This window comes from Oreochromis aureus, linkage group 3 (genome assembly GCF_013358895.1).
Source record: "Oreochromis aureus strain Israel breed Guangdong linkage group 3, ZZ_aureus, whole genome shotgun sequence".
In the NCBI taxonomy this organism is placed as follows: domain Eukaryota; kingdom Metazoa; phylum Chordata; class Actinopteri; order Cichliformes; family Cichlidae; genus Oreochromis; species Oreochromis aureus.
This window is the reverse complement of record NC_052944.1, coordinates 130,065,967-130,091,009: the sequence shown is the minus strand read 5'-3', so window position 1 is coordinate 130,091,009 and position 25,043 is coordinate 130,065,967. Positions and strand designations below refer to the sequence as shown.

Here is a 25,043-nt window from a genome sequence, read left to right as displayed (position 1 = left end):
GGACAGGGCTGAGGAAATCCAGTGCATGTCCTGCAGGTTTTAGATATCACCCCGGGTCAACACACCTGAATCTAAAGATTAGTTAATTATCAGGCCTCTGGAGACAAGACATGTTGAGGACGTAATTTAGCCATTTAAATCTGCTATGTTGGCTCAAGGACACATCTAAAACCTGCAGGACATCAAGCCTTGAGGCCTAGAGTTCACCCACCCCTGCTCTAGGACACTTGTTAATTTCATTAGCAACAAAGTAGCTGAAGCGCAGAAGGTAAACTGACTTGATGCTGTACTTTGGATAAAAAGTATTTATATGTATATATCTATTTATATTTATATATATTTTTTTGCATAATGCATTCGTATTGGTTAACTCTGCCATCTGATAAAAGAACAAAATATCACTTATTCTTACCTCAGAGTATTTAGTTTACACTGTGGAATCGCCAGTACAGCAGAGAGAAGCATCATTTCTGGATCCTGCAGGTTGTCGATACTCAGGTCCAACTCCCTCAGACTAGAGGACTGGGGGTTGAGAACTTTGGATAGAGCTTCACAGCCTCTCTCTGACAGATAAGGGACACTCAGCCTAAAATAATAATAAAAAAAAGTTTTACGATTGTGATCAAATATAAATTGCTTCATAGGTTGAACCTTTACAAGAAAAAAAAAACCTTTTATAGTGTGCTAGAATATAGAAGTCAACTCCTCATCAACTGAGTAGTGTACTGATACAGAGCAATAAGATCAGAGAAGAAATGGGGAGTGAACATTGGATCGTCTAATGTGCTTTTGGGATGAATAAAGCATGTCTCACATTTTTTTTCATTTTATTTGTTATTATTTTTGTGTAGTTGTTGATTATCACCTATGGGTCCATAACAGAATGATTCTGGATGCCACCTTTATAAAAGCGTAACAAGCAGAAATGTTTAGGGAACTGTGACATTTATTGCTGCTATCAAAGATTAACTATAATTTACTTCATTAAGTACTCATGATCACTGAATTTAATATTTTGGTGTTTTTAAGTGGCCAACATACATTGAAATGTTTATGCTATAAAAACAAAACAGTTAAGAAATATTTACTCACAGAGCTTTGTTGGAAGCTTTGACTACTGGCAGCAGCCTCAGAAGAGCCTCCTCTGAAGCAGAGTATTTTTTCAGGTCAAACACATCCAGATCTTTTTCTGATGACAGTAAGATGAAGACCAAAGCTGACCACTGAGCAGGAGACAGTTTATCTGTGGAGAGACGTCCTGATCTCAGGGACTGTTGGATCTCCTTCACTAGAGAACGATCATTCAGTTCATTCAGACAGTGGAAGAGATTGATGCTTTTCTCTGCAGACAGATTCTCACTAAGCTTCTCCTTAATGTACTGAACTGTTTCCTGATTGGTTTGTAAGCTACTTCCTGTCTGTGTCAGCAGGCCTCGTAGGAGAGTCTGATTGATCTGCAATGAAAGACCCAGGAGGAATCGGAGGAACAAGTCCAGGTGTCCATTTGGACTCTGTAAGGCCTTGTTCACAGCAATGTGGTAGAAGTATTTCTCTGCAGATTCTCTTGTTTCAGACTTCTGGGAGTTTGTTTGTTGTTGTTCCAGCAGATTGAGTCCAGAGTTGATGAAGGTCAGATGGACATGAAGAGCAGCCAGAAACTCCTGAACACTCAGATGGATGAAGCAGAACACCTTGTCCTGGTACAGTCCTCTCTCCTCTTTAAAGATCTGTGTGAACACTCCTGAGTACACTGAGGCTGCTCTGATATCGATGCCACACTCTGTCAGGTCTGATTCATAGAAGATCAGGTTTCCTTTCTGCAGCTGATCAAAAGCCAGTTTTCCCAGAGACTCCATCATCTTCCTGCTCTCTGGACTCCAGTGTGGATCTGTCTCAGCTCCTCCATCATACTTGACCTTCTTCACTTTGGCCTGAACCACCAGAAAGTGGATGTACATCTCAGTCAGGGTGTTGGGCAGCTGTCCTCCCCCTCTGGTTTTCAGCACATCCTCCAGAACTGTAGCAGTGATCCAGCAGAAGACTGGGATGTGGCACATGATGTGGAGGCTTCGTGATTTCTTGATGTGGGCAATGACCCTGCTGGCCTGCTTCTTATCTCTGAATCTCTTCCTGAAGTACTTATGTTTCTGTGGGTCAGTGAACCCTCTGACCTCTGTCACGATGTCAACGCAGTCAGGGGGCATCTGATTGGCTGCTGCAGGTCGTGTGGTTATCCATAGGCGAGCAGAGGGAAGCAGTTTCCCCCTGATGAGGTTTATCAGCAGCACATCCACTGAGGTGGACTTTCTAGGGTCAGTTAGGATTGTAGTTTTGTGGAAGTCCAGAGGAAGTCGACACTCATCCAGACCATCAAAGATGAACACAACCCGGAAGTCTTCAAAGCTGCAGATTCCTGCTTCTTTGGTTTCAGTAAAGAAGTGATGAACAAGTCCCACCAAGCTGAACTTTTCCTCTTTTAGCACGTTCAGCTCTCTGAAAGTGAATGGAAATATGAACTGGATGTCCTGGTTGGCTTTGTCTTCAGCCCAGTCCAGGGTGTATTTCTGTGTTAAGACTGTTTTCCCAATGCCAGCCACTCCCTTTGTCAGCACTGTTCTGATTGGTTCATCTCTTCCAGGTGAGGCTTTAAAGATGTCTTCTTGTCTGATGGTTGTTTCTGGTCTGTCTGGTTTCCTGGATGCTGTTTCAATCTGTCTGACCTCATGTTCATCATTGACCTCTGCAGTCCCTCCCTCTGTGATGTAGAGCTCTGTGTAGATCTGATTCAGAAGGGTTGGGTTTCCTGCTTTAGCGATGCCCTCAAACACACACTGGAACTTCTTCTTCAGTGCAGATTTAAGTTCATGCTGACAGATGGCAGCAAGATGTTCTGAATAGCGAAAAAAGTGTAAAATATCAGTTAATGTTTTATAAAGTCTAAATTCAAGGTTCAGTTTCTAACATTCTACTATTGGGAAATATATTAGTTCATATTTTTAGACAATTTTCCGTTTTTCTCCAGCAGCTTAAATCTTTACAGAAATCCTCTTACTGCTCTGCAGACGGTCAGCCAGCTCCTCCTGCTTCATTCTCCTCAGGAAGTTCAGTGTGATCTTCACAAATGCCTCTCTGCTGCTCCTCCTCTGATCATCATCCTCCCTCTGACTCTCTAAGCCTTCTGGGTAATCTGGACTCAGAACCTTCTGGATCTTCTTCAGCTCGTTCTTCACAAAAGTGATGATGTTCTCCTCCAGCAGCTGGAACAGAATACTTATGAATGAGCCAATCAGACTGAAATCATGGAGCTAAACATTAGATCCACGTTGGACATGCTGACAATCCACTGGTCTACAAAGAGCAGCATGGAGATGACTGTGAACAGAATAGATGTAAAAGTAGTTGTTGTACATGTACAGACCATAAATATGGAGTCCAGCTGTGTTTGATGCTGCTGGGCAGACTGACCACCGGGAGCCTGTGAGCTCTCCTGGTCCACTCTGTGGAGGAATCATGTAGAATTAGTTCAAGCATATAGAAAAGATCCAAAGACATATTAACAAATGCCTGTATTGAAGCATTACCAATTAAAAAGGTTTGATTGGATAAGTGTCACTGTCCTGGGTGTTACCTAGTGTTTTGCATTTAATTTCTATTTCTTGATTATTGGTTATTCATGGTTTTGTTCTCTTGGTGTTCTCTTGTTGTTCTGGCTTTTAGTTTAAGTCACCGTCTTCCCTGTGTTCCAGTTTCAGTCTGTCTCTCAATGTCAAGTCCGCATCTTTGTGAATTGTCTTCTTGTTTCTTTCTCTTATTTTGATAGTCCCCGTCCTAGGTGCAGTGAGTCTAGTTTTGCTTCCCCTTGTCTCGTTACGTCTAATTAATCCCAGCTGTGTCTCCCTCCTTTTTCCCTTTCAATCATTAATCCTCTGAATTTTATAGCCCTGTGTTTTCATTTGCCCTTTGTCGTGTCGTACCCTCTTCGTACTGTGTGTTTGTCTTGTGCTGCTGTTAAGTTTCCTGGTGTTTAGCTTCACATTTCATGCTTCAGGTTTTGGTTTGTTTTTGTAAGTGTTTATTTTCATCAAGAGTTTTTCCAGTAATAAAAGCTGTATTTTGAGTTTAAGTCCTGTCTTTGATAGTCTGGCAGCTGGGTCCAATCCTGCAAGCCACACAGCAAATCATGACAATATGAGCAACACACAAACCATTGATTGGAAACAAATCATTTGTTCAAACCCTGAGTCAGGCCACTAAATTTAGCATTGCATCTACTCTTGTTCCGTGGTCCAGAGATGGTCATGTTTGGGACCATGCAATGCCTCAGGTATGGCTTCCTGCTCCTTTATTAAAAGGACACGGAAAGGAATTTGCAGGAAAATCCAGAATAGTGAAACAACAGATCAGTCATACAAGACTGCAAGACTAGAGTGACTAACCTCTGCATGCCTGGACTAACTTACAAAAAAGCCTATAACTTGATGACCCACACATTTATCCCAGAATACCTAAAACTACACAAGATCAACAGGACCATAAGAGCCTTCAACACTAGAGGTCAACTTCAAGCCCATAGTACAAGTCACCATCAATTGTGGTGGCTAGGTAGATGCTCTGTCCCCACTACTGTTCTCCATAGGCCTGAACCCCCTCAGTGAGATCACTGACAAGACTGGCTGTGGATACCAACTACAGAATGGAGAATTTGTCATGGATAATATATATGTATAGAGGGGCCAAAAGGATATGAAGGTTTTTTGGATTTTTTTTTGGGGGGGGGGGGGTTATTTTGCGTGATTCCTGTCCACACTCTATACCAGTGGTGGCGGTAATGCACCATGCAGTTGTTTGCTAACCACCAATAAAATTTAAAAGAAGAAGAAGATATGGGGGCATTTTGGGAAGTTGATGTCTGTATGTGCAAGACATTTACAGGAGACAATAAAGTAAATACTTCACTTAAAACAGAGTGATGTCTGATGTCTTTCTCACTACACCTCTCTGCGTAACACACACCACGAAGATATACAACAATGTCACTGGAATGTCATTCAGATTGGAGAAGCGCAGTAGAATCGTAACAAAGATGAAAGATAATGAGAACTGACTGGATCGCACTACCAGAGGGCAAAATTGCAGACACTGAGAACAGTACCTGGTAATCCCACAGGCAAATGGGAACCAAAAAAATAAAAGCCACTACCACCAAATACCCACAGTCAGGTAACTCCTGAGGAGTCAGCTGAAAGCTAAGAAAAGAATCCGGGCTATTAACACCTACACCCTGCCAGTGATCAGGACTGGACTGCAAGACAGCACACTAATCAAGCACTTAGACATGCACTAATCATGGCAGCACAAGAACAAGCTCTTTCCACACCAGGCAAGACTCCAGGTGCAGGCTGTCTAAAGATGCCCCTGAGACAATCCAGCAAATATTAGTAGGGTACAAGATTCTAGCAGGCAGGGCATACATGGGACACCATAACCAAGTGGCCAGCATAGTATACAGTAATATCGGCACTGAGTATGGCCTGAAAGTGACAAGGTCGAAAATGGGAGACTCCCCCTAGGGTGGTCGAGCTAAGATCCTATGGGACTTCCAGAATACAGACAGACAAACTGGTGATGTCCACATGCTTCAAAAGATCTACCATCATCCCCATGCCCAAGAACAACAAGCACTCATGCCTGAAGGTCTACTTGCCGGTTGCACTGACTTTGGTGGAAATGAAGCTGTTCGAGAGGCTGCCGAAAGACATCAACTCCTCCTCCATTCCAAATACTACAGACCCACTCCAGTTCACCTCCCACCCAACAAATCCACAGAGGATGCCATCTCTCACATCCTGCACATCACTCTCAGCCACGTGGACAACAAACAGAGTATCTAAGATTTCTGTTTATCAATTACAGTTCAGCGTTCAACACAATAGTGCCTGGTAGAATGTTCACAAAGCACCACAGGGGTGCAAGACCAAGGAGCTGACAGTGGACTTCAGAAGGGGTCAGCAGCGCGGGGCTCCAGTGGAGAGGGAACTTTCTTTCAAGTATCTCGGTGTCCACATCTCCTCAGACTTGACATGAGCTGTATCCAAATTCAGGGGCCACATCCTTTAGAGGCTGCATTTGTAGGCCGATTAAGTCACAACGACGCATGAAGGCTGTCCAAATTCAAAGACTCTTCAAAATACAGGATTTGGGTTTTAACATAGTTACCATGGTTTTCTCTCTTACCATATTTTCTGTGTGTGAACAGGACAATTCTGGAGAAGATTGGCCTACAGAGGAAAGTCACAAACTTGCATTCCAGAAAGAAATGGGATAACTTAAAATATACATAGTATCTATGTGTGTTATCTCCCTATTCCTGAGGACACTCCAGGGTCAAGCGCAGCAGTGGGTGACCAACAGTGTTGGTCAAGTTACTTGAAAAAAGTAATCAGTAACTAATTACTGATTACTTCCCCAAAAAAGTAATCCCGTTAATTTACTGATTACTTATTTTCAAAAGCAATTAATTACTTAGTTAGTTTTTAAAAACACAATTTACAACCTGAATAGGTGAAAAAGCGATAGATCTTTCAGCCCAATCCTACTTTTTCTGCATAATCCATCATACAAAATGTAATCAAATGGAAAAGTCTCTTTTTAAAACTTGTTTTATTAGTTTTAATCTTTTAACTTTATGCATCAAGCAAAAATGAAATTATATGCAACATTCTCTGACTGGAAGAAATTTGTTTAACATTTAAACCTATTTTCTGCACATTCCAGCACATAAAATTAAATATTTTTTTACACTCAGTCTTTCAAATAAATGCAAGTGAAACACAGCAGAAAATAAATAAAATCAAAGACTGAGCAGTCCTATTGCTCTATTTTCACCTGTATAGCAGGCGGATTTTTGCCCTGGTTCAGGTGTGCCGCAGCGGTCAGTGGAAGAATCCACGAGTTTGACTGTGAATTTCCCATTCCGTGGTAGCGCACTCGGTGCTTGCTCGGAAGTTAAGGGGTTTTTAGCTGTAAAAAGAAGTTTTCTTCCCACGCAGTGAAAAGCGGACGCGAATGTTTTCATCACTTTTTATGGAATCAAACTGAAAGTAAGGTCGGTACTTTCACCCTTTAAACGCTGCACGCTCATACTCTCTCCCGCACTCGATATATTATCCATTGTTGATCTACACACAGCTGTAGCCACGAACGTCGCACTCGCTTAAGTCATTGTCATGAGACACTCTCGCAAAAACATCACGGCTTTAGTAATGCAGTAACGCAGCATAAAGTAAACGGAAAGTAACGGTAATCTAATTACCTTTTTTGCAATGGTAATCGCTTACCCTACTCGTTACTTGAAAAAAGTAATTGGCCCATCTCTGGTGACCAAAACGAATGCAATGAGGAAGGCAGTCAGCCACTCACAAGAGAGAGAAAGAGGAAAAGAGACAGGGATGCTAGACCTCATCAGAGAGGACATGAGGCAGTAGGGGAGTTCAAGAGAGCAAGGGAACTTTTTTCAATTCTTAAAAGATTAGTTCCAAAATAAGTTATTTACTAAGAAATGTATTTATTTGAATATATTTATGTCATTCTATTTATTGTGTTAGTTTGAAAGCTTGATGATATGAATAAATTTATTAAAACAAACAGTAATTGTTACTGAACTAATTTTGTTTACTAATTTTGTATTTTTAACATGCATGAACACAACGCTAATTCTGAACAATTTTAAATGGCTATTTAGATCAGAGCAAGATGGCGGCACGAGCAGTACGAAACAGTCCGAGCAGTGACTGAAACTTGGCTTAACTTGGGTGAGTTGAGCCCATTCTCTGAACTTGTCCCCCCTAAGTGCAACTACATCCACTCACCCCGAACGTCCGGTCGAGGCGGAGGATTAGGCACTGTCTACAAAAACTGCTTTAACAGTCGGCAGTTAAAAGCTGAAGCTTATGGCAGCTTTGAACTGCAGTTATTTAAAATTCACCTGTCCACTCCGCTGCTATGTGCGCTGGTGTATCAACCTCCTAAATAAAATAAGAACTTTAAAGAAGACTTTTCTGACTTTAATATTTACGTTTGTTGCTCAAATACTCCGCTGACCGATGATTTTTTAAACCTTATATCCATCCATTTGCTTCCACTTATCCTTTTCAGGGTTGCAGGGAGTGCTGGAGCCTATCCCAACTGTCTTAGGGCAACAGGCAGGGTACAATGTGGACAGGTCGCCAGTCTGTTACAGGGCTAACATATAGACAGAGACAGCCATTCGCATTCACACCTATGGGCAATTTAGGGTTTCCAATTAACCTATCCCCACTGACTGCATGTCTTTGGAAGCCGGGAACCCCTGCAAACACGAGCAAAACATGCAAACCCCACACAGAAATACCCCAGCCTGATGGTGGAATTGAACTCAGGACCTGCTTGCTGTGAAGCAACAGTACTAACCACCATGCTACCCTTTTTTAAAGATTACAAAGTCATTTAACCTTGTTCAGTCAGTCAAAGGCCCAACTCACGAACGCGGTCATACCCTGGATCTTGTACTTTATTGCAGCCTATCATCCTTGACACTGAAATCTGTAACACAAATTTTTTGGACCACGTGCCTGTCCTATTTCAGTTTCCCTTTTCAGGTCAGCCTGGCAGATCTGTTGTGCCCAAAATCAGGCATTACCATTACCAGGTCCACTCATTCAGCCACTGATAGTCTGCTTTCCATGTTCAATCCAGCTTGTCTGGAAATACTGAATTCCATACCACCAGGTATTTAAAACCTAAAACCCAACCGTGGTGGAATAATGACACCAGTGGAAAAAGGACCCTCTACAGGTGTCATTTGAAGCACCTAGAGAATCCCTGTCAAGTTACCAGAAATATTTTTTATTTGACATTATAAATTCAGTTCGTAGTCCTCCCACTACTGATCCTCATATAGCAGTGAACATAACATATGAGAATCTACTGAAATTGTTCATTAATAAAATTGTAGACATTAGGTCTCAAATTATTCCTCCCATTTCTGACCCATGTGTTTATAACACCAACTTTGGCCGTTTTTGATCGCTTTGAGTTGTTATCCCTGTCATTACTTAATGAAGTAGTCAGAAACTTTAAACCTTCAAAATGGACATTGGATATCATTCCACCTAGCTTACTGAAAGATGTTTTTGACACTGTTGGTATATGTTTGCTTTCCATTGTCAATAGCAGTCTTCAGTCTGGGTCTGTTCCCTCTGACTTTTAACATGCTGTGGTTGAACCCATCATTAAAAAGCAGAATTTGGACCCAAAACTTCCATCAAAATACCGTCAAAACTCTAAATGGCCCCTTTTGTCAAAAGTTCTGGTGAAAATTGTCCCTCTGCAGATCCAGACATTTTTAGATCAACACGACATTGGTGAACTATTTCAGTCTGGTTTTAAAATGCACCACAGCACTGAAACCACTCTTTTAAAAGTTTCTAATAACCATTTACCTTTTACTGACTCTGGAGATTCTGATATTTTTATATTATTAGACCTCAGTGCTGCTTTTGACACAGTAGATTACAGAATTCTCTCTCGACTGGAACAATGTGCCGGAATTAAAAGGGCTTGCTTTGGAATGGTTTAAGTCCTACTTATCTAATTGTACTTTCTCTGTTAGATTCAGAGACACATTGTTTCCAAGGACCACCCTTTTTGTGGGGTCCCCCAGGGCTCTATCCTTGGCCCAGTCCTCTTTTCAATTTACATGCTCCTGTTGGGATCAATTTTTTTTAAATATGGTATTTCATTTTATTGCTATGCAGATGAAAACTGAGGTCATTGTCTTTGGTCCTTCTGACCATTATGACCTAGGGCCCTTAGAAAACTATAAAAACCCATTTGCAAGGAATTGGGGGGATTTTTGATAGCAATTTAAGATTTGATAAATAGATAAACAATGCAGTCAAAACCAGTTAAGCCCTTTCTCTGTTTCAGAGATTTTGAGAAAGCAATCGATGCCTTTATCTCATCTCGCCTTGAGTTCTGTAATAGTCTCTACTCTGGTGTCACCTCTTCATCAATTTGCCAACTGCATCTAGTTCAAAACGCTGCAGCACCGCACTGGCACACGCAATCAAATTCATATATGTCCTATACTTGCATCACTACACTCACTGCCAGTCAGCTTTCGAATTGACTTTAAGATCTTAACACTTGTTTTTAAGACATCGCATGGACTAGCCCCCATCTTGCTGATCTCCTAATCCGCTGTTCTCCCCCAAGATACTTGACGTCTGCAGACCAAATGCTTTTGGTTGTGACTAGATCCAGACTAAAACACAGACGAGACCGGGCATTTGTCCTGACTGCCCCCAAACTGTGGAATACATTGCCTTTGCATATCAGGTCCTCCCCAAAACTGGATACGTCTAAGTCAGATAAGCCATCCAAAGACCCATTTTTATACTCTGGCTTTTGCTTCATCATGAGTTTGTTACCATTATTCTTTCTACGATTTTTATTCTGTTCTAAAACACTATTCTATTTTCCTTTTGTGTCTTCTGCTTTGTCCATTTTATTGTACAGTACTTTGGTCAACACGTTTTTGCTATATAAATAAATGTAAACTTTGAACATCAAGCAGTTAAATCTACAAGTTAATGTTACTAACAGCTCACCTCTCTGCAGCAACTGTAAATCTAACGATGGTATTATCTTTAGACCAGTCACTTTGTAAGGACACAGAGCTGGGTGGAGGTCCAGGTGGGTTCCTGTGAATAATGATGGAGCAGTGATGTGAGTACTGAGCTGTGACATGGAGAAGAGTCATGGACAGTTACAGATGGTCATCTCACCTCTGAGCTTTGGTCTGGCTCTCATGTTCCCCACACAGAGTGCTTTTAGAGGGAGGGACTCCCTCCTCTCTGTCCTCACACTGATCCATGCTGCTCAATTCACATCAGCTCACACACACTTTCTACCTTCACCTGCAGAGGAAACACAAATCATTCATGTGCACATCAACTGAAATCCTGCTTTCCATCATGTGTGCTGTCCAAATATAAGCTGCTTCTTTCCTGCTTCATCTCAGTGTCAGCTGAGAGAATGACAAACCCACTATGTGTCAACATTTGATGGATGATGACACAGAAATGTGAAATGAGGTGTTACTAGGATGTTGAAACACTGGGGCTCAGCCCAGCCCTGAAATCTTTGCTATTTTCCCTTGGTAACAGCAGCTGTTTAAGGTTATTGAGTGAATTTAACAGGAAAGTGAATGTAAATGTGAGACACTGTGTGCTCACAGCTAAAGGCTGCAGTCAGCTGTGTTAGAGCGTCTTTCACACAATGATCCTTAAATAAACACTCAGAGCTCCATGTTGATGAAGCAGTCATGTGTGAGCTTGTGTGCTGACATGTTGACAGTGTGACTTCAGCTTTTACAGGCTTCCTGTTTCATATTACACTTCCTCCTCACAGCCGGCCTGATTTCACAGCTACCACTACATTTCCTGAAGAAAATCCACAGACGGCTGAAAGTGAAGCATTACTTCCTGTATGAGGAGCCAACGGTCTGTTTTCATGTCATGTCTAACTTACAGCTAGAATAAATAATCATTTACAAAGTCAGCTGCTTTCTCTATAACCATATGACCATCAACTAACTCCGTGCTGCCGCTCTAATTCACAAAGTGCTCAAATTGATTTTTAACTTGTGTCTTTAAAAGCTCTTAGTGTTAGCTTACCATTAGCTTAGCGTTAGAGCTCTTCAGGTGTCTTGTGTGTAAATAGTAATCACAGTGTCAGTAAAGGAGTTAAAGGCAACAAACACGCTGCAACTGAGCTGTGACGTCATCATGTACGCCAAGTCCTCTGTGGACTCTGAGTGAACTCACAAAGTACAAACTGTAAGTACATATAACCAAACTAGAGATGGACCAATCCGATATTAAGTATCGGTATCAGTCCGATACTGACGTAAATTACTGGATCGGATATCGGAGGGAAATAAAAAAATGTAATCCGATCCATTAAATATCAAAAAAGCACCTTAAAAAACTTGCGACATGGCGTAACTCGGCTCATAACCGTAGCACGTCGGAGCAGTATGCGTCACGTGATAGAGCGGCTGTGTGTATTTGTGGCCTCGCTAGCAATCCGGCATTTCATCTCTGAGGAAGTTATCCCAGAGAGAAGTAAAGCAAGTGTGTAAGTTCATCTCTGAATGTTTGTAAAGCATTCCAGCGTTAATGAACAGGCAACTGAGTTTAACGACCTTAGTTAAGTATAATTATTAGTCATGTGTAAGTATAAACATGAATTAAGATGAAATAACTGATAATAAATTATGCCAGAGGCAGCATATGTATATTTAATTAAAAACAAAATACACATATAAAATATATTAATAAAAGTGAAACACAAAGAACAGATGTGACTTAAAATTGTAAGACGCTTAATAAAATAAAATAAATGGTTTTACATTTGAGTGGGGAAAAAATTTCACTCCATGTAGGAGTGCTTTTCGAAATTTCGCGTTATTTCATGAAATATCACGAGGTTTTCTCAAACCCGTCCCCTCCATTCTGGAACATTCTTCGTTTGGCGCCCTTGGACAAAGCTGACAGTTAAGCTGGCAATTTTTGGATTAAGTGCATCTTTGAGCTACGGACTTATTTTCTGCACTAAAGGTAAGAACTTTTTGACTTAATTTGAATCCCTAAGTATAAATGAAATGTTTACAAAGTTATGATGCTGCAAAGTAATATATGGCACAAGTGCTGGCGAACTTTTTCCTAGCACTCAAGCAAGGCTAACACTCTAAAAAGTGTATTTCAGCAGTAGTTGAAGTTACGTAAAGTTCAGAGTGAGTTTCATTAAGATTTCTGCTTTAGTGGAGCCAGTCTACATTTGTGGAGTATATCAACTTGTTATTACGTGTTGTTCCCTCAGTACACATGTAACCTGCTATTCTCATTAGAGTCAACCTGCATCAATTAGGTTTCTCGTGACGCAGTGCGTCTGATGTCATGAGGTCTCCGCCTTCTCCAGAATTTTCTACCTGCGGTTGAGACCACCATTTTGAGAGGCACTTGGCTGCAGGCAGGACCTCGTGAACAATTTGGTCAATAAGGTAACGAAGATATTACTTTTTCCATAGTCCTTGAAGGTAAGTCAAATGTAGAACACATATTTTAATATATTAGATATAAAAATATTCCAACTGTATTGTTAAGTTTGTTAAGTGTTTAGTAAACTGACCTGACCAAACCGCTATCATTCAGCCCTGCTAACATTAGCGAAATGTCAGACCTGTTGGTAGTTTGTGCTTGGACATGTAGGTTAAGTTAGTAGTTTGCGGCGGTACTCTCTTGTTTTAATATCGTAACGCTAGCTTAAAGTTGTGTATTCATGCAGTGTGTCGGTGTTGGCTTACTGTTAGTTATTCATTAGCATTAGCACATTATAGCGGCAAGCTGGGCGCGGTTCTCTTCAGACTACGTTACTTGGGCGCGCGCATTTATACACGCAGTGGTTGTTCGCAGTATGCCTGTCGGCGCGAATAGTTCATGCGGTCACGGCCACGGGTGATGTAGGAGGTAAAGTTTAGCTGTGGTGGCTCCAGGAAGCATGCATTTACTGCCGCTTGCATTGCTTTCAATGTACATGACGTTAAGAAGGCGAGGAGAAAGGGTGCGTGCAGCGCTCGTACACGCACGGATCAGCCGTGTGAGAGGGAGATGGTGTGCGGCAGAAAATCAAAATTAGAAATCATAGAAGAAAGTATTACGCTATTGAACACAGAAAATACAGCCATCAGATTTCTTGTAGACCTAGCACACTTCTGGTCTGTGTCTGAATACATAATTATATAAGTACATAGATGCAGATGAACACTGTAAACATGATGAAAGATCGACAGACTTACGGTGTGTTCACACCGAACGCGATAGAGGCGGCCAGAGCGTCAGGTTTACATGTAAAGTCAATGGAAAGAGCGCGATGACACGCGATTGCGTGTCCAGCGAAAATTCGGAGGCAGATTTGCGTCGCCAAAACGCCAAAACGCCTGAAACGCGCGTCAGTGTACCACGTCTGGCGCGTTTGACTCGCGAAAAAAACCACGCGCGTGAATTTTTGTGTTGCATTTTGTGCATACGCGTGTTTCGCCTCTACCGCTCGAGTTGGAAAATCTGAACTCCAGCGTCAAATCGCGCCGCGACAACCAATCAGGAGCCTGGTGACGTGTCTGTGCAGATCCAGCCAAAGCCCTTCATTCTTTAATGGAGGGAAGGCTAATCAACGCCGCAGCAAACAACCCGGAGCTGTACGACACCAGCTGCTTTGTGTACCGAGACAGGAATATAAAGGACCGAGCTTGGAGGAAGAAATGTGAAGAGATCCGGCAACCTGGTGAGTTCATTCATTTCTCTTTTTGCATTTTTCACTGACCCGGGGAAGCCGCACAAAAGCTAGCAAGCCACCGCTATTTTCCCACTGATGTACAAATACCGTTCTGCTTTTATGCATGTTGTCATATAGGAATATATTTTGTTTATTAATAAACAGCACACAGTGGTCCCGCTCATCCGTCACTGCCTCGCTTTTTCGCTGATTTCTTTTTTTTTTTTTTTTTTTTTTTTTTGCACAGTACAGCATTGCATTCTGCAGCCTGATTGACAAATCTCCTCCGTGCTGTGTCTCCTGCGCTTGTCAAATTTATCATGTTTTGTTTTGATAACCATCACATCCAATAGATAAAACAGCACAAAATCACCCATAACTATGACCCTCATTCGAAAATAGACACCTGCACCATGAGGGAAAAAGGCGCCTTTAAAGTGGCAGGCAGATGAAGACAAAACACGGCATAATAATACTTTTACGTTTTGCAATCTACAAAGGTTTGCACTTTGAGAAATAACTTGTGAGAACTGTGACTAATGTTCATGTGTGTGGGGGAAAAAGTGTATAAAGTGCGTGGCGAGGGGCTAGTTATTCTGACAACCCCTGCTGCAATAAATGAGGGACCACTGTATATACTTTCTCTATGATTATTGTATTCAACCTGTTAACATTTAATATTGTCTTGATAGAACCAGCTGATTCTGCAGCAGAGCATCCCCTGTTGCTTCTCCTTGCTCCCCAGTCCCTGAGCTCCTGCTGCTGCACCCACAGGTATGCAATTGTAGCATCAGATGTACAGCAAGCACTGATAGCTTTTTACTCGGTGGGATTCCCTTGTGATCACCTTTACTAAATATCTACAACCAATCTGATTATATCCTGGGTTTTTTTTGTTTGTTTGTTTTTCAATGTTGAAATTAAAATCTAGCATCAGCCTTCTCATTTCTTTGTGTATTGTGCTGTTTTACAGGCCCAGAGAGGAGGACAGCTCCGAGGCAGATGAGGGACGGGTCCCAGGACGGTTCATCGGTGGTGGAGCTGGCCATCCTGGTGTCCCTGAAGAGGCCACGCCAGTCTCCAATGGCGCATTTCCTCTTCAGCCTTGTTCCTGCTCTGGAGAGCAGCTGGGTCCTTTTTATTCCTGTCTCTCTGTAAATACTTATATTTTATATATTTATGTTTAATGTTTTTCTGTTTGAGAATTTTAATATTATTTCAAATAAATTTTTATAATGACTAATGTCTCTGTTCTACTACACAGCAAATGTTGGCACACGACTTGACACATGTAGAATTTATTTCATATTATACTAATGACAGAATATACTAATACAGTGGGATGCAAAGGTTTGGGCAACCTTGTTAATAGCCATTATTTTCCTGTATAAATCGTTGGTTGTTACAATAAAAAATGTCAGTTAAATATATCATACAGGAGACACACACAGTGATATTTGTGTTAAATGTGATAAATCAAGCAGGTGCATAAATTTGGGCACCACAAAAAAAGAAATGGAATAAATATTTGGTGTATATCAATGTGTGTGTCTCCTATGTGATATATATGGGTGCCTTTGTCTGGACGTGCTCCCCATCCAGAGCTCCACAGCAGAGAGGGAAGTTCCAGCGCTCCTGGAATCCCTCTGTGATGGACCGCCAGTCTCCAGGTGAAGGCACAGCCATGAAGTCGTCCACTAGACAGTCCCAGATGGCCGTCGCTACCTGGGGGGTGATCTGGCACACCGTGGACACACCGACTCTGAAACTGAACGATGGTCCTGAAGGAGTCCCCGGTGGCAAGGGACCTGGACAAAATTGTTCAAAATTAGTATTATGTGTACTGCAGTTACAAAATACATTATTCAAATTCCAAAATACTTTTGTGATGTCAGATTTAAATTACAAAACATAAATCTTACATAAAACATTTTGTAAGTATAAGGATAATTACATAACATATATTAGATATAATATAAAACAGTCAGTTGTGTTTTGTTTTAACTTTACCATATCATAATTTGATTGGTAGCAACTTCTACCACTACAGTGAGCCAATCACTCATAATTCCTAGACATGTCAATCAAGTAGGAATGAAGTAAGACATTAATAGAAATAAAGAGTTGTATGTTGACATGTAGCCCTTTCCTTGCTTAAATCATTGTTAATATTTTTGAAAAATTAACCTGTGATAAGACATAGCTTATCAAGATAGAATATGCTAGATAGAACCATATAACTAAAGATGAACCAATCTGTTCACAATTTTATCTAGCTCTCAGTTTAAAGAAAGGCTGGTGACCCCTGTTATAGAGTCTGACAGCTGCGGGGATTATATACAAATATTCAACTATACCAGAATTAAACCAGGTCTAAATAAAAAAAAAAAAAAAAAAAAGGAGTGAGTATCACTACAAAGATTAACCCACAGTGGTCCTCATACCACAGTTTGATATCAGTAAACACTGAGAGCATACATTGATAGACACCACAGCCATGCTATCATTGCAAACACTGATAACAGCATAAATTGAATTAAATCGGGACTTGATGAGAATTGTCGAGTATCACTAGAAATATTATAAACAGTCGTCTCCATACCACAGTTTGCTATCAGTAAACACCGACAGCATTCACTGATGGCATACCACAGCCATGTTAGCAGTGAATAAACGATAGTTTAGCATATATTAGCACAGGTATCAATAAAGGACTACCGTATTAAACACTTTTACTAACCTCAGGCAGATGGACAGGCGCTCTGCAGGTGGGATTGAGCGCCTGTAGTTGGTGTCTAGGCGGGCGATTCTGGGACCGACGCGGGACAGCAGGTCCTCAAACTGGGCGAGTGAAAGACGGTGATATCGCTGAAATCGGCCGTCATCCAGCTCCTGGAGCAAGTGGTGAAACTCACCAAACTGCTCACGCCTCTGGAGGACCTGATGGACCCAGGTACGGCGAGGACGTCCTTAACGCCGCTGCTCTGCTCGCCACAGTAAATAGAGGAGGGAGACTCTCTCTTCAAACGCTAGCTCGACAGCTGCCATCTAGCAAAGATACCGTCTGGCACAACTTCCTCCCACATCCCTCCCACATTTCCGGTTCACGCGTGTCAAAATATGCAATTTTGACGCGCGATGGATTTTTCTTGGACACACGTTGAGGTGCGAATGTGCACGCGTCAAATTAGGGGCGTTTGGGGCGTTTTCGCTCGCGCCTATCGCGTTCGGTGTGAACACACCGTAACTCAAACATATCTTTAATCTTTAGGACTTTGGGTAGCGCTTCCTTTCCTTCCTGTCAACCTCTCCAGAGGGGTGTCTGCTGATGGCAGAAAGATTACATCACCTCTGGTTGGAACCCTGGACAGTGCCACAACCTTTGGCTTGGTGTCCAATGTGATGCCCCATCGCCACCTTCTGACCTAACTTCTTCTCAGCTCTGTGACTACTTCAAGAGGGGCATTCCTGTGTGGAGGCGTGCCAGGCAGCTCGTTTTACCTGTGAACTTGCGTACTTTCACTTCATCAACAACAAAGGTATGCAAGTTCAAAATAGTAATGTCTCATTTAAACTTAATTCAGTTTTACACTGAACAGGAATCGGCTTCATATATATAAAACAATTGCAAAAAAAAATAATATGTACCTATGGGCATTTGGGTTTTGTTTTTAAACTTTTGTTTTGAACTTATCCCTTTAAAATCTAATTAGAGAGGGCTGGCTACATTTGATGAATACATTTTGTGTTTAAATGATTCGCTTTGTGTTGGGCAATGTGGCAAAAGCTGAGATGAGATCTAGTCTCATATCACCATATTGATATATTGTAATATTGCCCAACTCTCCCTCTGTGTTTTTCTCAAATTATTTATATACACCCAGTAAAGCGTGTCTCTTTGTTTCTCCAGTGCTATGCTTCATGTGGAGATGCAAGGACTGTGGGACAACATTAACAAAAAGATCTGAATTGCTCAAACACTACAAACTGATTCATAGGCATTACGGACGAGGCCACTCATATCCATGCACTTATTTAAATTGTGCATGTAGGTTCAAGACTTGGAACGCCCTACTGAGCCATCTATCAAGAAATCACCCTGCCCAACAAGCAGTCTCCAAAGCTGCGTCCACATTCACTTGCCATATTTGTGGCCATAATCAACTCTCCACAGAAAGAGAATATTTTCAACATATCTATCAGCATCTTAAAAATAAGGAGACTGTAACATGTGTGTTCCAAAACTGTGAATATAAAACCAATGTCTATGAGAACTTCAAAAGTCATAAATACAGAAAACACTCTGGTACAGTGAACACATTTAAGCCTGGAATAAGTTCTGTTGATGAATCTTGTGCCAGTGTTGCCAGTGATATTTCAGATGTGGAAATTATAGAGAGTGATGTAAATTTAAATTCTGCTTTTGACAATGGGTATTCTGAAAACTTAGAGAAGGATATTGAGCTTAAAATTGCTTCAGTGCTCCTTAAGTTGGAACACATCTTTCTTGTGTCTAATGCAGCTGTAGATGAGCTTTTGCAGGAGTTAAACTATTTGATTGGTTCTGTTTCTGTGGCGATTACCCAAAAGACTATTAGCCAAGTATTACAAGACAACGGATGCCAATTTGACCAGTCAGTTGTTGAAAAGCTAGCCAGTGTACTCTGTGAGACAAACCCTGTAAAAAAAGCAATTGGAGATAAAGGTCCACTTTCCAGTCCTTGGAGACGAAAAGCATACTATAAGAGCCACTTTAAAGTAGTGGAACCAGTGGAATATATACTTGACCGAAAAAATAACAAGTCATTCCAATATATTTCAATTTTAAAGTCTTTGCAGCATATTCTTGACTGCCAGACAATCTTGGATCAGGCTGTTAATTTAAATACTGTAGATAATCAGCCTCAAAAAACTTCTGTGCACTACAAAACTATCTTCGATGGTGACTTCTTCCATGAAAATGGACTGTTGTCCAAGCAGGAAAGCATTTCATTGATATTATACATTGATGAATTCGAAATATGTAATCCCCTTGGTACATCACGGAGGAAGCATAAAATTTGTGGATTGTACTGGGTTTTGGGTAATTTGCCACCAGGCTGTAATTCTGCTTTAACCTCAGTCTATTTGGCTGCTTTAATCAAAAGTAATGATCTGAAGTGCTATGGGTATGAGAAAGTGTTAAAACCTGTAATTAATGATCTTGTAATTTTGGAACAGAGTGGGATATTTCTGTCAAAGTTGGGCAGAACAGTAAAAGGCACTGTTCAGTGTGTTGTTGCCGACAACCTTGGTGCACACAGTATTGCTGGATTCTTTGAAAATTTCTCAGGGACATACGTATGTAGATTTTGCACTGCAGAAACATCAGAGTTCCAGACTATTGAAGTCAGAAGTGAAGTCTTTACTTTAAGAACAAAAGACATTCATGCAGATCATTTACGAATTATTGAGGAAAACAAATTGATTTCACACCATAATAACTGGGCAAAGTGTATTTTGTCAAAGCACCTCTCACATTTTGATGTTACCACTGGGTTTCCACCTGATGTTGTACATGATCTTTTTGAGGGAATTGTTCCTTTTGAACTTGCGCTTTGCCTCAATTTGTTAATCAAAAAAGTATTTCACATTATGTACATTGAATGAAGCAATATCATCTTTCAACTTTAAGTGGGCTGACAAAACAAATCGACCTCATCCTGTGGCTCTCAGTTTTGCATCCAAAAAAAAAAAAGTGTAGGAGGGAATGCACACGAGAACTGGAGTCTTACCAGATTTTTGCCTTTGTTCGTTGGGCAGAGTGTACCCTGTGAGGAGCCTGCTTGGCACATCTTAACAGACTTGAAGGACATTGTTGATCTTGTTGTCAGTCCTGTTCATACTGAGGACTCCATTGCATATCTTGGTTTTAAGATCTCCGAGCACAGAATCAAGTTTCAAGAGGTTTTCCCAGATGTTAATCTTAAACCAAAGCACCACTACTTGGAACATTATCCATACTTGATCCGTAAGTTTGGGCCACTGGTTGTACTATGGACTATGCGATTCAAGCAAAGCATAGTTTTTAAAAGAGTTGCAAGGAACATCAGATGCTTCAAAATGTACTTCTTTCCCTTTCACAGAGACATCAGTATCAGATTGCATATCATTTGCATGCAATTAGCTTTGCCAAACCCCACTGGAAGTAACAGATGTTTCCACTGTTCACATTGATGTTCTTAACAAGGACATCTCAAATGCACTGAGACAGAAGTCTCCAGATATGGACAATGTGTGCTTGGCTAAAAGTGTAGCATATAATGGACTAATCTACAAGTGTGGGATGATCTTGATCCACGGCTCACTGGGAGGACTGCCAGAGTTTGGTGAAATCATCCAAATGGTGATACTGCAGGACAAACTAATCTTCATTCTGAAAAAAGCTTAGCGGATGGTATATGGAACACTACAGAGCTTATGATCTCAAAACATCACCAAGCAAAGAAGTGGAACTTGTTGAGCCACAAGAACTGCATGATACCTACCCACTGGCAGACTACAAAATTAGAGGGATGCGTCTTGTCACCTTGAAAAGATATGTCCATGTTTAAAGGGTGAGGCCTCAAAATATGATAAAGTATTTTCTTAAGTGGGAAAACAAAACCCAGACCCATACAATACTAATGTGTTCTCAGAACATATTTATTTTATACTGCAAGCCAAAGTGGTGTGATGATGTCATTGGCAATTCATCAGTTATGTCATTTTTTTTAATGCAGGTTGCTGGATTCCAGTCAGTGAATGCTAATCCTATGCTCTCCCCTTCTGCTTCTCTTCTCTTTTCTTCTTTCCTCTCCTTGTTGTCTCCTATATTCTCCTCACCTCCTCTCCTTCTCTCTTCTCTTCAATGTCTCCCATATTCTCGCCATCTCTCTCTCCTCCCTCTCCTCTTCGGTTTGCCTTCTCTCCTCGCTGCCTCAGCTGATCTCCACCTCTCCTCTTCATTTTCTCCTCCCTTTCCTCCTCTCTTTGCCTTCTCTCTTTTCCTCTAGTTTGACATTAAATTCTCCTAATTGGAAATGTCAGTGGTTTACATGTTGATCCTCACTAACTGTGCTTGTGCTTTGTTCTCAGACCACCATGGCTGGTTCAACACCTGCAAGACTGAAGGTGATTTTAGGAGAGAACAACATTGAAAAGCTGACTCTTCCAAATGGCATCCCAGAGTCACTTGAAGACCTTCTCAGCACGATAAAGACTACCTTTGGGTTAAAAGGTAACTTCAGACTGCAATACATGGACCAAGACTTTGGCAACGACTTCTTCAATCTGAATTCTACCACCGAACTTGAATTTGGGGACAATCAAAGTGATCCACCAGCAAACAAATCCACCTTTGATCAGTGCCGATCAGTCCACTTCATCTCTGTCTCTTTCATTTGAGTCTGATGACGGTATTTCGGTGGCATCAAATGACACAATTATCCTCTCATCCCCTGAATCTATGTCATCTCGAACACAACAGTGGCCAGAAGACTTTGCAATTCCCCAATTTTCATATGACACAGAGCTACAGCTAGAGAGGGGGAATACTGAGTACCGTGTGAGCCAAAAAATGTTGACTTTAAGCGCCCGAATGCTGTCTGATATCCTGAAAAGAGTTGCAGAAGAAATTTACCGTTACAAGGCCTATCCAGAGGATGCACATTTCTCTTGCAGCTGCAGAGGCCCTTATCAAAAGCACCCATGTTTGAAAGAACCTGGATCGTTCAATGGCTGCTACGGTTGGAAACAACGACTGAAGTACAAAATGGCAAACTACAGGACCCAGCTCAAATTACAGGGGTGTCCAGAGCTGTGTGTAAACTCACTGAAATCTAAAGCTACTACAGATGCTTTCCTGCTAAAAAGTGAAGAAGCCAAAACGTTCTGAAGCTAACTTTTATCCATCCTTTCCTACTGGTGAGACTCTGGACAGCATGGAAAAAGTGAGACTAGAACTTCTGACAGAGATCGGGATAAGGGACAATGAAAGGGTCATCACAGACAAAATGGCTAACACGTTTGCCTACAGACGACATGAGGTGGTAAACCAAGAACCAAGCATTCAGGAACTGAAGGACAGATGGCCTGCACTCTTCACACAGAAAGAGGTAAGAATGGAACTGAAGTGATCGAAGTCTGTATGCTTCAGGATTTATTGCAGTTAACTTTCATGAATCGGTCATAACTTGATGTGGTTGAGATTTTATAACACTGAACTTAATGAAAGAATTTACATTTTGAATTTCCATATATGTTATACTTTTTGGGATATAGACATTTTGGCATACAATCAGTTTCAGCATTTTGTTCCATAATACAATATCTACTGTCATTTGTGTTTTGTTTTTAGATAAATACAGAGTTCCAGAGGCTCATGGCTGTTCCTCTTGAGTGGAAGTTCATGGCCCAGTTAGACATGCACTCAAGTCAGCTGATCAAAGTCATACGTGCCAAAGGAGGAGCAACACGCCAAAAGATTGCGAACATCATGGACACATTGGACCAGGTAAATCTGTACCATCAAACAAGATACTTCGTAACTAAGAGGGCTGTCAAAATATATCTGAATCTTTCATAAAGACAGTATGGGCAGGCCAATGCTAATCATGGCTTTCATATGCATGAATGTTTTTAGCGACTCAAAAATACACCACTGAACTCATCCCCTTTTCTTTCTGTAATGAATCTCTGGGCTTGTGAATTACTGTTTTTAAATAAAGTACATGTAAGTTAAGCAATAAGAGTAAGGATGTCTGTCTTATGAAATTTAGAGTTTAAAATTAATCAACATTTGTTGTTCTAGACTGTGGACATTAATCATCGGAGGAATGTGTGCTGAAAGCCCTCACCATCTTCCTGGGAGAAGATGCAGATGGCCTGATCAAGGAATACCTTGTAAGTTTCAACAGTTTGTCAGCACATCTTGTCAAAGGGACACAAAAAAAGTTAACTGTTAGAACAAACATAACACGTGAACCATAGTTGGATTGCTGACATGTATTTATTATCATGACCATATTGGACATTATGTAATTCCCAGCAACAACACATTACATATTGGATTGACTTTGTTTTAAGTAAGAAGGGCTTACTTGATTATTTAAGTTCAAAGGAATAGTTTGACATGTTGGGAAATCTTATCTTTCTTGCTTACAATTTGATTAGAGTCAGATTGATACACCTCTCTCTGCTGTTTCTGGTGTGTGATGACACCCAGCCAAGAAATAGCCCAGCACATAACACATATTGGTACATCACCCAAACACTTAATCACTGTAAGAAGTGAGGCTAATGATGATTTGTGTTTGTGTCTTGTACCCTCTGTAGGACTATGGAGCAGATGATGTTCAGAGGGACCTGGAGGAGGTCACCATGGCAGTGTATGTGATTCGGAAGGAGGGGAGGGACTGCAGGAGCCACCTGAAGACATTGGCATTGTCATTGAGGGTGTGGAAGTGTTGCATGAACTAACTTCGGTTGCCTCAGCTTGTGCCCTGCTTCTAGGTTTGATCTATGCACTCAACCTAGCTTATCCAAAACCCTTTCGCTTCACTTTTGAAGTGCTCCAAAAAATCTTCATGCAGCTTGATCAGCACAAGATGTCCCCCAAAGTCCAAAATCTGTATTTCAAACTTCAAAGCTCCCAGTAATGGCACAGAACAATGACCAACAAATGGCCTTGTGCCATAATGCGAAGGAACAACTGTGTTTGGACATATAGCATGTAAAATATGTAGTCTCTTTTGGATGTTGGGCCTTTTTATGCTCCAAGAGACCTCAAACCACAATTTAATGTGCTTTTATACATACTTTGTATGGTGTTTTTATTTTTAATTTTTTCAGACATATTTGCCTTCGTTTCAAGGGAAAGGTTGCATTTCAGGTTTGATGTGCTCAGTTATACAACAAACTGTTGTGACATTCTAAAACTCTAAAGGAGTGTTTATATTTTTCATCCCCATTGGTCAGCTACACTGTTCAGATATTTATTCATTGGCTATAGCTGAAGAGAAGTTTCTGTATACTCTTGGGGCACTTTTTCATAGTTGACACTATATGTGTTGAGATTGATATTTGTGTAATACTGTGTTGCACTTTACACTTTGATGACAACTTTGTGGTCCTACTAAGCGTTACTTGCATTTTGTGCATATGTGTTTTAAAAGGACAAATGTGTAATGTGTTTGACCAAAAGCTGTGTTGGTTGCCATAAAGGTAATACTTTATTACATTTATACAATAAAGTATTTTTAAAAAAAAAACATTGGATTTTGAATTTTTGAAAAATATTTTCAGCCAACTTAAAATTTTGATTTAAGCTTTATTAAACTAAAATTTCATTTTAGAGTCACTACAAAAATAATTTACACTAAACCACATTATTAGGTTAGCAAAGAGCAATATTTTACTTTTGGGTTATGCAAATTATTGGGTTGGAAAAACTGAAAACTTTAAGTTGAAATGTCTTAATTTTAAGTTGGATTAATGCAAAATGTTTATTTGACAACAATTAATTTATTAAGTACATGTAACTTAAATCAGTTGTGTTAATCTAATGTATTAACTTCATTTCAAAGAACTTAATTAAATTAGGTGTTACCAATTGAAATAATTCAATTAAGTTGGTTCAACTATTTTCT

The 25,043-nt window shown here is 40.7% G+C and overlaps 1 long non-coding RNA gene across 2 annotated transcripts; it reads left to right on the top strand.

Annotated features, from left to right (window-relative positions):
- The first annotated feature begins 13,022 nt into the window (after positions 1-13,022).
- On the top strand, positions 13,023-21,697 carry LOC120438088. 2 transcript variants are annotated; one of them, XR_005611656.1, is made up of 3 exons: positions 13,023-13,105; positions 17,648-17,915; positions 21,493-21,697. It is a non-coding gene; the product is annotated as an uncharacterized LOC120438088 (long non-coding RNA). The 2 variants fall into 2 exon arrangements; XR_005611657.1 differs by having other exon boundaries at positions 13,035-13,141.
- The last annotated feature ends 3,346 nt before the right edge of the window (positions 21,698-25,043 follow it).